Source organism: Lithobates pipiens, unplaced genomic scaffold (assembly GCF_037356315.1).
Source record: "Lithobates pipiens isolate NorthernLeopardFrog02 unplaced genomic scaffold, aLitPip1_a1.2 Scaffold_8, whole genome shotgun sequence".
NCBI lineage: Eukaryota > Metazoa > Chordata > Amphibia > Anura > Ranidae > Lithobates > Lithobates pipiens.
The window spans coordinates 492,281,218-492,299,575 of NW_027507903.1; the positions used below are offsets into that span (position 1 = coordinate 492,281,218).

The following is an 18,358-nucleotide window of genomic DNA, read 5'->3' on the forward strand; positions in this document are numbered from 1 at the left end:
ACATATGATTCCTTATACGCAGCAAACTTTGTTTCTCTGATTGCGGAAACACATAGTTTGCTCCGAAGCTGGTCGACTTGCCCGTTATCCCTCCTGGGTAGGATCAATGTACTAAAAATGGCCATACTCCCTACGTTTTTATATCTCTTTGAAACGTTACCAATCGCTATACCCATGCCTCAGCTTAGAAATATTCAACGGGCCTTCACCAAATTCATATGGGGAAATAAAATGCACAGAATTGCCCAGTCCGTGGTCTTTGCTCCACGATCCCAAGGGGGGTTGGGAGCTCCTGATATATTGAAGTATTTCTATGCGACTCACCTCCTGCCGGCTATCTCCTGGTCGTCGTATTTCGCTTCCAGTAGATGGTCGGAACTAGAGATGAGCGTTGTCAGTCCGGTTCACCCGTGCTCTATGCTGTGGTCAGATTTGCCCTCATCTATGGTCCAGCTTAGACGCATACTTCTTGGGCCGATGCTATTTTCTTTATCAATATGGAAAAAATGTCACAAGAGGTTCTCTCTCTCTTCTCCATGCTCACCTTTGCTGAATGTTATATTCAACCCAGACCTTCCAGACAGCCTCTCCCTGAAGAACATGTTCCCCTGGTTTAGTTCGGGTATCTTCCAACTTCGCCATTTGGTACATCCGATATCCCGTAAATTCCTATCCTTTCTAGAGCTTCAGAATAAGTATGATATCCCAAACCAACTTCTTTTCTCATATCTTCAATTCAAACACTATTTTCATTCTAGATCCCCAGATCTGGCTTTGGTCAACCCTAGTACCTTTGAAACCTTATGCTCCCAGGGTCCTTGCCAGAAGGGTCTAATATCCTCCATATATAGCATACTTCATAACTCAACCACCCCCAACACGGACACTCACCTCTATATGAGAAGATGGTCCTCTGTTTTACAGTCTCCTTTAACTATCTCTCAATGGCAGGATATCTGGATGTCTACCTCCAAAGTCTCTAGGTGTGTGGAGCAGAGAGAGACGGCTTATAAGATACTGATGTTCTGGTACAAGACTCCTGAAATGTTGCATAAATATGATCCCTCTATATCTAAGCTGTGTTGGAGATGTCTGCGACATGAGGGCACTCATTATCATATTTTTTGGAGTTGCCCTATGATTGTACCCTTTTGGTCTATGGTCCAATCCCTGCTCCATACTGTGCTGGGGATTGATATCCCTTTGGATCCTAGGCATTATTTATTGGGCTTGCCGGTGGCAACACTATCTAAAAGCGCTAAGAAGCTGACAGCTTATGTCCTTCTAGCTGCCAAAAGAGTGATTCCTGCGCTTTGGCTGTCCTCCTCCCCACCCATTCACTCGCAATTGATATCCGCAGTGGCAAACATACGCAGAATGGAACATATGACTGCCTTGGCGCAGGACTCCCTACCTAAATTTTTTTAAATATGGGATAGATGGGACAGCTCCATTCTGAACCCTGAGGCAACATCCTACTGTATGGGTGTGATCCCCCGGGTCAGCCTCCCTGGGGCTTCCCCCCGGGATCCTATCCCTGCATCGCCTATATAGTTTACGGCATTTGGTTTACTTCTGCATCTTTATTTGCAGACCTGTGGTGTATCCTTTTTCCTTTCCCCCCTATGTTTTATATCAAGATATCAACATTTGATGTCCCGCCTGCGGCGGTTTTTGCTGTTACATTTGCAATGTTAATTTTGTCTGTATGTATTGAAAGCAATCTTCTTTTTGTTCTGTAAATGAAAAATTTTTCTCAATAAATATACATTTAAAAAAAAAAAAATATGCAGACATGGACCTCCATCCAGATACATACTGGTTCAAGTGGACCTGCCATTAGGTATATTTATTTATGTTAAAGCGGAGCTCCAGTCTCCTGTGCAAAAAATAAAAGTCAGCAGTTATAAAAACTGTAGCTGCTGACTTTTAAAAAAACAGCCACTCACTGAGCCACACTATGCTCACCCCAGTCTGTCTCACCCACTTGTCTACTTTCCCTGGCATCTTCATTATGGGCACATGGCTGTGACAGCTTGCAGCTTCACAGCCGGTTGCCCGCTGCATATTGTGAATGGTGGATGCAGCCTTCCTTCTGGGATCTGTCACGTGACCTAGAAGACAACAGGGGAGGGAGGAGAACTTCCGCTCCGAACACATAGGAGGTCAGAGCGGAAGCGGGTACCTGTCATAATCTGGAAGCAGAAATTCCTCTTTTGGGTGGAGCTCCACTTTAACTTCAAGCATGTCAAGTAATATGTAAACACTTCCTCTCCCAGAGATCACAGTACTCCCCCCCTGGCAATGCCTTCATCTGCTTTTCAAGGACGGAGACATTTTTGTTCAGGCATCATCTGAGGTCACCATCTACCTCCTGGACTGAGATGTCGACTCATATGACACAACCACATAAATCCTGGTGCCTTTTCAGTTCTTGCCTGTGTTAATGTATGATTTCAGACCAGCCCCGATTACATTCCCTCACCGTGCGACTTGGTGCAAAAGTTACAATCAAGCAAAATCTCCTGCTCTCAAAAGTGGTGAAACGGCAAAGGAAATAGCCTAGAATATCAAAGGCTTCCAGTAGATGCACAGGCCTTGCTGCCCTTCAAGGGTCAGGGGACGCCCAATGAAACTGATGCTGGAGTAGGGAGGCAAGGATAGATTTTATTTTTTGGATTCCCCCACTTCTCCTTTAAGCTATAAGGAGTATGGTCAGCTTTATGGTACACAAAACTCAAATAAATAACACCCCAGTAAAGCATAAGGGAAAAATCACAGCAAGAAGCACTGAGAATTTACTGCCCCAACACGGACATTTTTATTCTTTTGGCTTGTGGTACTTTCCATCCTGCAATATCACTCAAAACATTGTGGTGTTACATTTCTGACCCACTTAGATCCCGTGGCAGTAATCCATCTATAATTGGGAAAAATCAGACCCACCCGAATAGCTGAGGTCGCACAGCCAGTTAGAAGCCTTTTATGTAACCCCAATCTGTTTAGTGCTAGCTGAAAAAGTTTGAAAAAAAAAAAAAAAAAAAAAAAAACACTTTAAAAAAAGGAACGGTTTGTAATCCAAACGCTGAAATTTAAAAAAAAAATTAAAAATCCTAAGGCCTGATTCAAACTTATGCATTTTTTAGTGCATTTTCAGCTTTGCAAAACGTACACTACAGTCCAACATGGTTTCTTATGGGACACGTGCATTTTATGGAAAGGGCCAGGGACTTTCCTGGCTCCATAGACTTCAATGGATCAAACACATGTATTGAAAAAACGCAAAAAGCACCAAGAATACGCAAACTGCATAGGTGTGAATCGGGCCTTAAGAAAATCATCATCAGTTTGTTGTTAATTTCAGAGACAGAGACAGAGACAGAGACAGAGACAGAGACAGAGACAGAGACAGAGACAGAGACAGAGACAGAGACAGAGACAGAGACAGAGACAGAGACAGAGACAGAGACAGAGACAGAGACAGAGACAGAGACAGAGACAGAGACAGAGACAGAGACAGAGACAGACTCTTTTGTGTCTCTGGGACAGGAAGTAACGTGAAATCTCCTTGACTGATCATAAATTCTGTCTGGCTTTACATATACTTTGACAGGGTAACATTAGCAGTCTTGTCAGAGTGGATATAACGTACAGAAAGAAAATAAATTAATAATAATAATAATATCTATACCTGGTTATTGGGGGGGTTAATACACTTCAGTCTTTTTAAACTGACCATAGTTGGATTGGAATTCAGCCAGTTCAGCAAGGACCAGCTGAATGTTGATCCATCTATGGCCGTTCCTGTGATCCAATGATTGACTTCTCAAAAACAGTCTGTAAAATATTTGTTTGATCAGTGCTGCAGCTCCAGCACTGATCAGTGTATTCTGGCAGCGGAGGCGCCCCCGCCGTCAGAATGCAACAACGGGGAGGATTTCTCCATCCACTTTGCTTGTGTGGATGGTGGAATCCATTGTTTTTTTTTTTGTTTTTATGTAAGAGGAGCCTTCGATCATTTCAGGATTGTAGTAGCAGAACGCTATTGAAAGCTCCCTGCTCTACCCCCCTCAGCCATGAAGACTCTTTTGTAACATGAAGAGGAATCCCAATCTTCTTGCTCCAGTGTCTGCAAAGCTGGTTACACAGGGGGATTATACAATTTATATACAGCATTTGCACTGTGTGACATATGGGCCTACCTAAACATGTCACCCAATCTAAATCTAATCAGGCTGGCCCTTGTACTTGCCCTTAATACAATTAGATTGCATGTATGGCCAGGTATATGCAGCTTTTTCTTTGAAAAGTTCAGACACATGGAGCTAGGGAATTCATCTGCCAGGACTGACCCCAAGTACTGTACTACACTATTTTTTGTGATATATCTGGTCACTAACTTCATGGATATGTTTGAAAACTTTTGTCTATTGCCCTCCCATTTTGGGGATAGAGATGATAGAGACACACACACACAGGAAATTTTGATGCCAAAACCGAAAATTTGTATAAAAAAATAAAAAACAACAAGACAAAAACAAATACACACCCCGTTTATAGAACATGCCCACAACTTCGATTTTTTTTTATAAAGCAAAAAGGACAATATAACAGAAAAAGTCAATGTACATAACTATTCACCCCCCCCCCCCCCCCAAAATCAATCCTTTGTAGAGCCACCTTTTGCGTTTATCACAACGCCAAGTCACTATGAGCTTGCCACATGTTACCACTGGGATTTTTGACCATTCCTCCTTGCAAAACTCCTCCAGCTCCTTAAAGTTGGATGGTTTGCGCTTATGAACAGCAATCTTTAAGTCTGACCACAGATTTTCTATTGGATTGAGGTCTGGGCTTTAACTAGGCCATTCCAACACATTTACATGTTTCCCCTTAAAGCGGTAGTAAACCCGCAATTTTTTTTTTTTTTTTTTTTAAACCTGCAAAGCAAAATGCATAATGAGCTAGTATGCACCGCATACTAGCTCATTATTAAATACTTACCTTAGAACGAGGCCCCGACATCTGGCCCGATCCACGCCGAGGGAGCCGACATGCTCCCTCGGCGTCTCTTCCGGGTATCGCGGCTCCGGCGCTGTGAGTGGCCGGAGCCGCGATATCGTCACTCCCGCACGGGAGATTTCAGTCCGGCCGCACGAGCGCTGCCGGATTTTCACGGAGAGAACCCCCTTGTGCGCATGCGCCGCTGCAGTCAGCGGCGCATACCGAGGGGAATATCTCCTAAACCGTACAGGTTTAGGAGATATTATTTTTACCTACAGGTAAGCCTTATTATAGGCTTTCCTGTAGGTAAAAGTTAAAAAATTGACCATACTACCACTTTAAACCACTCAAGTGCTGCTTTAGCAGTGTTTGGGGTCATTGCCCTGCTGGAAGGTGAACCTCAGCCCTATCCTCAAATCACACACTGAGTGGTACAGGTTTTGCTCAAGAATATCCCTGTATTTAGCACCATCCATCTTCCCCCCAACTCTGACCAGTTTCCCAGTCCTGACTGCTGAAAACATCCCACAGCGTGATGCTGCCACCATCATGTTTCACTGTGGGGGATGGTGTTCTTTGGGTGATGTGATGGGTTTGCGCCAGACATTAGCGTTTACTTTTATGACTGAAAAGTAAAATTTTTAGTCTCATCAGACCAGAGCATCTTCCTCCATACATTTTGGGGGTCTCCCACATGCCTTTTTGCAAACTCAAAACGTGTCATTTGTTTTTTGCTGAATGTAGTGCCTTTCTTCTGGCCACTCTGCCATAAAGCACAACTCTATGGAGCGTACAGCTTGACGTCCCCGTGTACAGATACTCCAGAGTTCCCACCTTAGGTCTCTGTACTGCCTCTGATTAATGCCCTCCTTGCCCGATCCGTGAGTTTGTGTGCGCCCATGTCTTGGCAGGTTGGCTGTTGTGCCAGGTCCTTTCCATTTGGTTATGATAGATTTTATGGTGCCCCTAGGGATCAAAGATTCGGATATTTTTTTAATTTATTTTTTATAACCTAACCCTCACTTGTACTTGTGAACATTGATTAACAAAAGGCAAATCCACTCTGCACTACAAGTGCACTTGAAAGTGCAGTCACTGTAGATCTGAGGGGAAGCTCTAAAATGAGGGGAAGTTCTGCTAATTTTATCATCTAATCATGTGCAAGCAAAAATTCTGTTTATTTTGCGTGCATGTCCCCTTCAGAGCTACAGTGACTGCACTTCCAAGTGCACTGGTAGTGCAAAGTGGATTTGCCTTTTAGTAAACAAACCCCATTGTCCCTTGGTCTTCATGGCAGTGTTTGGTTAGTGGTGCCTCTTGCTTAGGTGTTGCATCCTTTCAAAAAAAAGGTGTGTATATGTAATAACAGATCATGTGACACTTAGATTACACACAGGTGGACATCATGTCACTAATTATGTGACCTCTGAAGGTAATTGGTTGCGCCAGAGTTTTTTTATGGGCTTCATACATACGCACATGCCAATTATTTTTTTTTTATTTCTGGAAAAAAAAAGTTATGTATATATTTTTCTAATTTTTTCTTCACCAACTTAGACTATTATGTCCTGATCCATCACATATAATTCAGATTAACAAAAAACATTTAACTAAAGGCTGTAATGTAACAATATAGGTTAAAAAGCCACATACATATATATACTGTTTCCCCTAAAATAAGACCTAGTGTGATTGTCGGTGACGGCTGCAATATAAGCCCTAGTTAAAGGGCTTGTAGGTCTTATTTTAGGGAAACGGGGTGTGTGTAAAAATATATATATAAATAATATTGTATTATATTTAAATTCATGATATTATTTAGAATGTCAAATGACTATGAATTTATTGTTGGCCATTATTGGTACCTTTAGTGCAAGAAAAGCTCAAGATAAATGTATCCCTTTAAATGCAATTTAAACGGTCCTGGTCTGTTGCGCTTCCATTGTGGCGTTAAAAATCTTGCTTGTTGCATTTTTGGTTGGTAAAAATAACCGCATCAAAAATGCAACAGCACTATATTTTTTTATGCAGTTTTGAGTTACATGACCTATGAAAAACCATACTATAAGCACAGTAAAATTGTGGACATTTTCTGTGCCATTATGGGCACCTTTTCCTCTTATATGCAAAATGCCAACCCCACCATTTTCCCTGGATATCTCACCCACACTATAACATATACAGTATCTCACAAAAGTGAGTACACCCCTCACAATTTTGTAAAATATTTGATTCTATCTTTACATGTGACACCACTGAAGAAATGTCACTTTGCTACAATGTAAGTAGTGAGTGTACAGCTTGTATAACAGTGTAAATTTGCTGCCCCCTCAAAATAACTCAACACAGCCATTAAAGCGGAGGTCCACCCTAAAATGGACCTCCGCTCATCGGAATCCCCCCCCCCCCTCCGGCGCCACAATCGGCACCTTTCAGGGGGGAGGGGGGTGCAGTTACCTGGATAATCCAGGTAACTGCACCCACTTCCGGGCTAGCTCTCTGCGGAAAGGGGCGTACGTTACGCCCCTTTCCGCAAGCGCCCGCCCCCTTCAGCAAGTGTCCCGCTGCCTGCTGGGAAAACACACAGCTCCCAGAGGCAGCGGGGACTGTCCGGATTGCGCCGCGCGGCTCGCGCATGCGCAGTAGGGAACCGGGAAATGAAGCCGAAAGGCTCCATTTCCTGATTCCCATACCCAAGATGGTGGCGGCAGGACCCGACAGACGAGCGAGCGATCGGCTTCGGGTGCCGACATCGCGGGCGCGCTGGACAGGTAAGTGTCACTATTTAAAAGTCAGCAGCTGCAGTATTTGTAGCTGCTGGCTTTTAAAAAAAAAAATAAAAAAAAAAAAAAAAAAAAACAAAAACGCGGAGTCCCGGTGGACTCCGCTTTAATGTCTAAACCACTGGCAACAAAAGTGAGTACACCCCTAAATTAAAATGTCCCAAATTGGGCCCAATTAGCCATTTTCCCTCCCCAGTGTCATGCGACTTGTTAGTGTTACAAGGTCTCAGGTATGAATGGGGAACAGTTGTGTTAAATTTGCCATCTCTCTCATACAGCCACTGGAAGTTCAATATTGGTACCTCATGGTAAAGAACTCTGAGGATCTGAAAAAGAGAATTGTTGCTCTACATAAAGATGGCCCAGGCTATAAGAAGATTGCCAAGACCCTGAAACTGAGCTGCAGCACTGTGGCCAAGATCATACAGTAGTTTAACAGGACAGGTTCCACTCAGAACAGGCCTCGCCATGGTCGACCAAGTGAGTGCATGTGCTCAGCATCATATCGAGAGGCTGTCTTTGGGAAACAGAGGTATGAGTGCTGCCGGCATTGCTGCAGAGGCTGAAGGGGTTGAAAGGGTGGGGGTGTCAACCTGTCAGTGCTCAGACCATACGCCACACACTGTATCAAATTGGTCTGCATGGCTGTCATCCCTGAAGGAAGCCTCTTCAAAAGATGCACAAGAAAGCCCGCAAACAGTTTGCTGAAGACAAACAGACTAAAGACATGGGTTACTGGAACCATGTCCTGATGATACCAAGAAACACTTATTTGGTTCAGATGGTGTCAAGTGTGTGGTGGCAACCAGGTGAGGAGTAATAAAAAAAAAAAAAAAAAAAAAAAAAAGGGCTACAGTCAATCATGGTGGTGGGGAGTGTCATGGTCTGGAGCTGCACGAGTGCTGCCCGCATTGGGGAGCTACAGTTCATTGAGGGAACCATGAATGCCAACATGTACTGTGATATACTGAAGCAGAGCATGATCCCCTCCTTTTGAAGGCTGGGCTGCAGGGTGGTATTCCAACATAACCCCAAACACTCCTCCAAGAGGACCACTGCCTTGCCAACAAAGCAGAGGGTAAAAAGGTGATGGACTGGCCAAGCATATCTCCAGACTTAAACCCTATTGAGCCTATGTGGGGTATCCTCAAACGGAAGGTGGAGGAGCGCAAGGTCTCTAATATCCACCAGCTCCATGATGTCATCATGGAGGAGTGGAAGAGGACTCCAGTGGCAACCTGTGAAGCTCTGGTAAACTCCATGCCCAAGAGGGTTAAGGAAGTGCTTGAAAATAATGGTGGCCACACAAAATATTGACACGTTGGGCCCAATAAGAACTTTTTCACTTAAGGGTGTACTCACTTTTGTTGCCAGCAGTTTATAGATTAATGGATGTGTGTTAAGTTATTTTGAGGGGCCAGTAAATTTACACTGTTAACCACCGCCTCCTGCACATATATGTCGGCAGAATGGCACGGCTGGGCACAAGCACGTACCTGTATGTTGCTTTTGAAGTGCCCAGCCGGTGGCGGCACGCTCCCGACCCGGTCCTGAGCTCCGTGACCATGGCTGCGGGACCAGCGGACCCGATCGCCGCTGGTGTCCCGCGATCGGGTCACAAAGCTGAAGAACGAGGAGAGGTCTGTGTAAACAAACCTCTCCCCTGCTTCTTACTGTGGCTGTCACCGATCTTCTTTCCCTATAAAAGGGAACAGACTATTAGTGACGTCACATGCCAGGCCACGCCTCCTACAATAAAAAAAAAAAAAAAAAAAAAACACACATAACATCATACATAACACCTACACTGCCCCCTAGTGGTTAACTCCTTCACTGCCAGTGTCATTTACACAGGAATCAGTACATTTTAATAGCGCTGATCGCCGCCATTACTAGAAAAAAAAAAACTATAAAACTATCCTCTATTTTGTAAACGCTATAACTTTTGCGCAAACCAATCGCTAATTGCGATTTTTACCAAAAATATGTAGAAGAATACGTATTGGCCTAAACTGAGGAAAAAAAAAAAGTTTTTTTATATATTTTTTTGGGGGATATTTATTATTATCTCAAAAAATATAGCATTTTTCAAAATTGTCGATCTATTTTTGTTTATAGCGCAAAAAATAACTGCAGAGGTGATCAAATACCACCAAAAGAAAGCTCTATTTGTGGTACAAAAAGGACGCCAATTTTGTTGCACGACCATGCAATTGTCAGTTAAAGCGACGCCGTGCTGAATCGCAAAAAGGGGCTTGGTCCTTTGGCTGCAAATTGGTTTGGGGCTTAAGTGGTTATACAAGCTGTGCACTCACTACTACATTGTAGCAAAGTATCATTTCTTCAGTGTTGTCACATGAAGATATAATAAAATAATTTACAAAATGTGAGGGATGTACTCACTTTTGTGAAATACTGTAATAAAAATTATATATATAAATTTATTACAGTATTTCACAAAAGTGAGTACATCCCTCACAAAATTAAATATATATAATTTTTTTTTTTTTTTTACATTTGATATCTCAACCATGTGTGTGTGTGTGTGTGTGTATGTGTATATATATATATACACACATATACACACACACACATGGTTGAGATATCAAATGTAAAAAAAAAAAAAAAAAATTATATATATATTTAATTTTTGAAGAGATCACTTTTGTACAGAGATTTCTTCCAACGTAATAAAAAATGTTTTCCAGCTTCCCTGAAGCGACACTTCCAGAGAAGCGAGGTTGGGTGAGGGTGTCCAAGCAGGTTTCTCACAATATCCCATTTTTGATCTATACAATAAAATATGCCAATAAAAAAAAAAAAAAAAAAAAATATCTACTAAAACAAAAACGGGCAGATATGCCAAGCCAACTCATACAGCTTGATTTGTAAACTTCCCACATTTGGATATTAGGGCCCCTTTAAGTACTTCCAGTAAATGCATCTTAGAATTAAAAAAAAAAATAATACGCGTCTACGGTGACCAAGTTTGGAGGCCTTTTAGTTAAATGACTGGCCCTATTTCACAAGCAAAATAACCTCATCAAAAAAAAAAAAAGAAGACACACACACACACACACAAAAGGCAGGCTTGTTGGCCTAATTATGCATCCCAGCCCTTTAAACGCCGTTCGCTGTGCGGTCTGGGACAACTCGACGTGGCGATGGTAAAGGCTAGTCGTGGGGAAAAAAAAAAAAAAAAAGGAAAATATCTGGTGTTGTTTTGAAGATTATAAACTTGGCAGCCTTTTCTTTTTCTGGCTTGGTACAAACTGCAGTCCCCTCTGCCTAGACAGTCTGCCATACTGCAGAGGCAAGCAGCAATGACATGAAAATCTTCCAGAGCCCCCGTCTAATGATTCACATCCTCTGGATTATGATTCACACCTATTCCAGCACAATGCCCTCATCCCCACATAACGGGACGCAGCAAACTCTGGGATTATTAGGAAATCGCAGTTGTAAATCAGAAAAGAATGACACCACTACAAAACTCGAGAGAAAATAGAATCCTTCAACGCGTCTGAGCAGAGTTCAGCACAGATCAGGCTGTCTCTGAAAGGGTTAAGGATCAGTCGATTAAATCCTCCTGCCCTGGGCAGATCGAGATTACTAGGACTGTGGATGGAAGGATTGCTCTGCAGACAGCAGATGCCACAATCACGACATAAACACAAATCCACTGCTGGGTGAAAGTTCCAACCAGACAGCGCTGGAGAAAACCCATTGTTCACAACATCGGGACAGCAATTCACGATTTCCTGCAGGGGAAGCAAAACAGGCGGCGTGTATGTTGTTAAAGGGACAGCACATCCAAAAGCAATAGGTGGAGTCTTGTGGATTAAATTGCCCGCTCAGTTCTTAGATCTAACAGCTAGTTCACTCGCCCCCACCCACCATTAATCCTATTTGACACTTTGGCATGTTTTTATGCTGAATGCATTCTGTATCACAAGGTCAGGTTCATATAACTGCTGTGCCTTACTGCATGCCCATTAATGCGCGTTAGGTCACATATTAAAGCAGGTCTTCGCTGCATCTGAGCACCAAACCTAAAATACCATTCAATTCATTTTTATTATTCATTACAAACTCACCCATCCATCCATGTCCCCATGCTTTATTTTGCTAAAAAATTACTTTAAAAACCCCCCCTAGCCAAGGCCATCTTGAGTAAAAAGAAGTTTACCTCCTAGAATCCACCTGCCCTTAGCTCAAGCATGCATGCAGGAGAGCACGTTGGGCTGAGAAAACCCCTCCTCCTCCTCTCCTGAAGACACCTGGGATCTAGGACATTGTTTGCCAAGGCAAGAAACCAGGAAGTAACAAAAAAAAAAAAAAAAAAATAGAAGTTTTAAACACAAGTAAATATGATACACTTTCCCATCAGTTTTCCATCTACCCAGTAGGAGGATTAATCAGTGTTGATTGAGAGAGTGAAGTTTCTCTTCAATGTACACTGCGGTAAAGCAGCCCACTCAATTTTGAATAGATTGCCAAGGCACCGCAAAAAATAAAAAAAATAAAAACGTATCAAAGCATCCGCTTGAAGAGTGATCGGTGTTCAGATCGCTCATGAAACAGCATTTGACAGGCTGTGAGGAGGAGCTGCATCTTCTCCTCCCTGTCTGTTTTAACCCTCTAAATTCTGAGCTACTGCACAACAACGGGGCAATTGCAGGTTGGTTGAAGCGCGGCCCTGTTCACTTGAATGAGTCGCATATAGTTACATAGTTAATAAGGTTGAATAAAGACACCAGTCCATCCAGTTCAACCCGAGTGAGTGTCTACAATTGTCCCCATCTCTGTACATTGCAAACTCACATCGGGCCCTACCCTCAGAGCCCACAATCCAAGGTCCCCATTCATATACTAGGGCCAATTTTGGGCAGAAGCCAAATTAGCCTACCTGCATGTCTTTGGAGTGTGGGAGGAAACCGAAGTACCAGGAGGAAACCCACGCAGGCACAGGGAGAACATGCAAGCTCCAGGCAGGTAGTGTCGTGGTTAGGATTCGAATCAGCGACCCTTCTTACTGCTAGGCGAGAATGCTAACCACTACACCACTGTGCTGCCCCAAATGGTGAGTGGTATTGCCTGCTGAGCACTACAGGTATATATATATATATATATATATATATATATATATATATATATATATATATATATATATATATATATATATATATATATATATATATATATATATAAATATAAAAAAGAAAGAAAGACACAGTCCTTCAATAGAGGGTTAGAGGATAAAGGGGAGTTCAGGCACCTAGTAATTGCGGGTTAGAGGTATTCGTCAGATCCAGAGGACAAACGGCTCCACAGACTGGATCCAGCAGTCACCAGATAGGCCCCTCTCACTTGACCTAGCAGCCGATGAGATGCTTAACAAAGTCTCTGCTACAGACTTTCAATTGAACTTCGAGATCTTCAGAGTTTTAGGAAGAACTACCATACAGTACCAGATTCTTTCAGCCGACCCGACAATACTGTAAGGATATTGCGTCCTTCAACTGAGTTTCCAGGCTCCTCCAGAGACACCAGCCTTGCGCTTGGTCCTCCACCTGAGAAGTCCTCCCCTGGATCCTCCAGTTTTCTTGGCCTCACAGAAGACAGAACAGGACCACCCCTGGATCAGTAGGCCCCAAGACCTTCCTGGGCCTACTCTCAGCTGCGAAGCCTCGGGCCAGCCGGCCCAGATCCATGCGGCACAGGCCCCAGGCCAGGAGAGTCATAGGGTCGAGATAGCGGACCCCAAGACAGGGACCGTGAAACAGACAGACCCAGAAAAAAATAAAAATGGTGTCGGTACCTTAAATACCCTCTCCCAGAATGCACAGGAGGGAAACCACACCCACTCAACTATTTTCAAGCAAGAGGTGGCATTCAATGCAACCAGCATGCTGCTGCTCCACACCCACCGATGGTGACAGCGACACCTACGGTCAAGTGGGAATCAGTGCAACCCAGCTGGACTGGTACAGAAACCAGAACTTTTAGAGAAATTAGTCTGAGCCAAACTACAGCTTCATACAATTAAATTTGTAAAAAAATAATAGCGTCTGCCCATCAGGAGCAGGGCTCTACACCTGCAAGTACAGAAAAGCACCTGTTGACCCCGCTAGAAATCCAGTGTCCTTCCCACGTACTGAGCTGAATTCTCAACGATACTGGATTTTCTTCTGTGACCTACAAACCATATCCCCACTTTGCTATGGTGATGGAGAGGGGGGGGATTTGCAGTCCAAATCAGGAGCACAATGCCTCTCCATCAGCAGAGCAAGTGAACGGTGTCCCTTTCGGACAGGAAATGTATTACTGCCAGGATTATCAGTTAAAACACAATGCAGCCACCACATGTAAAGACCAGTATGCTGCAATATAAAAATAATAGAACAGTTTGTTATTTTTCCTCGGATTTAGGTGAATTTTAATGGCAGCCCTGTATTTCTTCCACTACTGGAAACTGAAAACGTGGCCTGATCCATGGTGCACATGACACATGTAAAAGTGCCAACTGCCCACTATTCAAAAGGGACAGTGACACGTCCTAATCACTACCTCGTTATAGGTCTTCAGATATGACAAATCTTTGTGGCCTGAATTGATAAGCATTGCACATCATGTCTACAAATATATCAAAGTAGAATTGGTGTTTACATTCCAGTTTAATGGCTTCTAATTGTATTTACAGGAAGTTAATGGGGCTTTGAATAGACCCGTCAGCGGTGTCCCTGGAAGTGATCTCACAAGTCTCTCCCGGCCATCTCTGCCTGGATGATGTACTAAGAAGGCAATTATGTCCTTACAATACAGGATAGAAATGAGTATGAGTCCCACAACCATTACAGGGACAAGTCTGAATGTGCACGGCGCTGGCTGGCACTTGCAGTTCATCGGATGTCAAGGCGATCACGTCTGGTGGGCAAAACGGGACAGAGTGGCGCAATCTGAGTGCAAAAGTTCACTACTGACCCTTCAAATATCCCAATACAGCTAAGCCAGACACAATATGACTATATAGAATGTACTGGGGGCAATGGTAGATCAGACTGGAACCTTCAGGGTACTACAAGTGCCAGCTTGACCTGCTAGCTGCAGAATTGGGTATGCAGCTTAAATGTGATTAGAAAGGATTATAGTGGCTATAACAGGGTTTAGACACAATATTACTGGAAGGGATTCTCTGGGGAGTACGACTCATGTACAGTCTATTGGATTGTAACTCTACTGTCCTCCCTCATGTAAAGTGCTGCACAAACCGTAGGAGCTTTATAAATCCTGAACAACAACAGCAGACAGAGGAGCAAAATAGATCAGCGGTTGTAAAACTGTCACTTTGCTTGTTTTTATCTGGTCTTCGGGGGAACTATTCCGCCCACCGGCACCCACAACGGGCACTATTCCGCCCCCCGGCACCCACAACGGGGCACTATTCCTTCTCCTACTGACCACAAGTACTATGTAAATTTGTTTATTCCTGCTAATGCTGGAAGATTTTCTACACCCAATTGCCACAGTCTGACCCCTCTAAAGGATGGAGAGCTCCTGGACCTTTGTTTAGAAAGTTTGGAGACCTGTGATGGCCATTATTATATACAGGCAGAGGAGTAGAATAGAACTATATTATAGACGGGTAGAATAGAACTATATTATAGACGGGTAGAGGTGTAGAATAGAACTATTTTATAGATGGGTAGAGGTGTAGAATAGAACTATATTATAGACAGGTAGAGGTGTAGAATAGAACTATATTATAGACAGGTAGAATAGAACTATATTATAGACGGGTAGAATAGAACTATATTATAGACGTAGACGGGTAGAATAGAACTATATTATAGACGGGTAGAATAGAACTATATTATAGGCGGGTAGAATAGAACTATATTATAGGCGGGTAGAGGTGTAGAATAGAACTATATTATAGGCGGGTAGAGGTGTAGAATAGAACTATATTATAGGCGGGTAGAGGTGTAGAATAGAACTATATTATAGGCGGGTAGAGGTGTAGAATAGAACTATATTATAGACGGGTAGAGGTGTAGAATAGAACTATATTATAGACGGGTAGAGGTGTAGAATAGAACTATATTATAGACGGGTAGAGGTGTAGAATAGAACTATATTATAGACGGGTAGAGGTGTAGAATAGAACTATATTATAGACGGGTAGAATAGAACTATATTATAGACGGGTAGAATAGAACTATATTATAGACGGGTAGAGGTGTAGAATAGAACTATATTATAGACGGGTAGAGGTGTAGAATAGAACTATATTATAGACGGGTAGAGGTGTAGAATAGAACTATATTATAGACGGGTAGAGGAGAATAGATGTAAATGATTATAGGCTAGAATGTATCTATACTATGGTGATGGTGTGTTCTGTGAACACAATGTAGGTACCGGTTCCAGAGCATGGTATGAGGTGGGCACCTTATGCACTAGCCAGAAGTACAGTCTATTCATACAGAAGGAGGTATGTATGCTTTTTACCTGGGGGTGAGAACACATTGTGAGGAATTTATTAAAACTAGAGCAGCCAGAATCTGGAGCAGCTGTGCATGGCAACCAATCAGCTTCTATCTTTCATTTTCAAAGTTTAACGGAAGTCAAGAGAGACGCTGATTGGTTACGATGCAAAGCTGTTACCGATTTTACCTGCTCCACTTTCAGTAAATTGCACCCATAGTTTTAGAAGGGCAAGATTTTCCCTAAGATCATTTTGGTTGGGAACTGTGGCAGCACAATGTAGGCCCCCAGTTATGGGGTACAGTGAGATAGGTATAGGTGGGGTACAGGGTAAGAGGTATTCATCTGTCTGTTGTGGGAGTAGTAAGGGGTATCGGTCAGTTGCTCTACAGTGATGGGATACAGGGTGAGGGGTACAGCTCTTTCTCAGCTTAGTGGGGATATATTCAGACCTTTTTGTGGTGTTCAGGGAGGGCAGTAGATTTTGGGTACAGCACAAATATGGTCCAGGTAATCTGTTGGATGGCAGTATTCCGAAGCTGGAAGAATAATATTTTGGGGTGCAGTCCTGTGCAGACAGCATTGTCTCGGTCACACGCTGTGCTGGAGAGAGTTCTCTAGATTAGGGTGCTCAGATCTAGATTGGATGGAAGAAGGATTTGTGGGTTCAATGAGGGCAGCAGAGACCAATGAGTAAGAGCAGAGGGGCCGCTCACATGTGACACCCTATGGGAGTAGGAAGACGCCTGATACTGGAGTACACAGGATACGGCACAACCTAATACTTGGGGATCCAGAAAAGTACAACCTGATATTTGGGGTTCAGTCACAGGAATACACTGCAACCAAAAACAGGGAAGGTTGTACCTCTGCAAGGGGTGTAGACTGAGTGACGCTTTGGGACACATAGGGACTTCCTTGTAGTACAATGTAGTGATAAATGGGTTGCATTTGGGCAATCAATGATACAATGTTACACTGGGGGGGATATATAGTCCTGATAACAATGTTACACTGGGGGGGGGGGGTTGCGGTCCCGATAACAATGTTACACTGGGGGGGGGGGGATGCAGTCCCGATAACAATGTTACACTGGGGGGGGGGGGAATGCAGTCCCGATAACAATGTTAGACTGGGGGGGGGGGGGGATGCAGTCCCGATAACAATGTTACACTGGGGGGGGGGGGGGATGCAGTCCCGATAACAATGTTACACTGGGGGGGGGGGGATGCAGTCCCGATAACAATGTTACACTGGGGGGGGGGGGGATGCAGTCCCGATAACAATGTTACACTGGGGGGGGGGGGGGATGCAGTCCCGATAACAATGTTACACTGGGGGGGGGGAGATGCAGTCCCGATAACAATGTTACACTGGGGGGGGAGATGCAGTCCCGATAACAATGTTACACTGGGGGGGGGGGGGGGGGGATGCAGTCCCGATAACAATGTTACACTGGGGGGGGGGGGGATGCAGTCCCGATTACAATGTTACACTGGGGGGGGGGGGGGGATGCAGTCCCGATTACAATGTTACACTGGGGGGGGGGGAGGTGCAGTCCGATTACAATGTTACACTGGGGGGGGGGGGGGGGGGGAGGTGCAGTCCTCATACAATGTTACACTGGGGGGGGGGGGGGGGGGGGGGAGGTGCAGTCCTCATACAATGTTACACTGGGGGGGGGGAGGTGCAGTCCTCATACAATGTTACACTGGGGGGGGGGCGCAGTCCTCATACAATGTTACACTGGGGGGGGGGCGCAGTCCTCATACAATGTTACACTGGGGGGGGGGGGGGGTGCAGTCCTCATACAATGTTACACTGGGGGGGGGGGTGCAGTCCTCATACAATGTTACACTGGGGGGGGGGGTGCAGTCCTCATACAATGTTACACTGGGGGGGGGGGGGTGCAGTCCTCATACAATGTTACACTGGGGGGGGGGGGGGTGCAGTCCTCATACAATGTTACACTGGGGGGGTGCAGTCCTCATACAATGTTACACTGGGGGGGGGTGCAGTCCTCATACAATGTTACACTGGGGGGGGTGCAGTCCTCATACAATGTTACACTGGGGGGGGGGGGG

General features: G+C 44.2%; 1 protein-coding gene across 1 annotated transcript in view; it reads right to left on the minus strand.

Moving 5' to 3' along the window:
• Positions 1–18,358, minus strand: part of RASSF8 (Ras association domain family member 8) — a 129,626-nt gene that overhangs the window by 110,186 nt on the left and 1,082 nt on the right.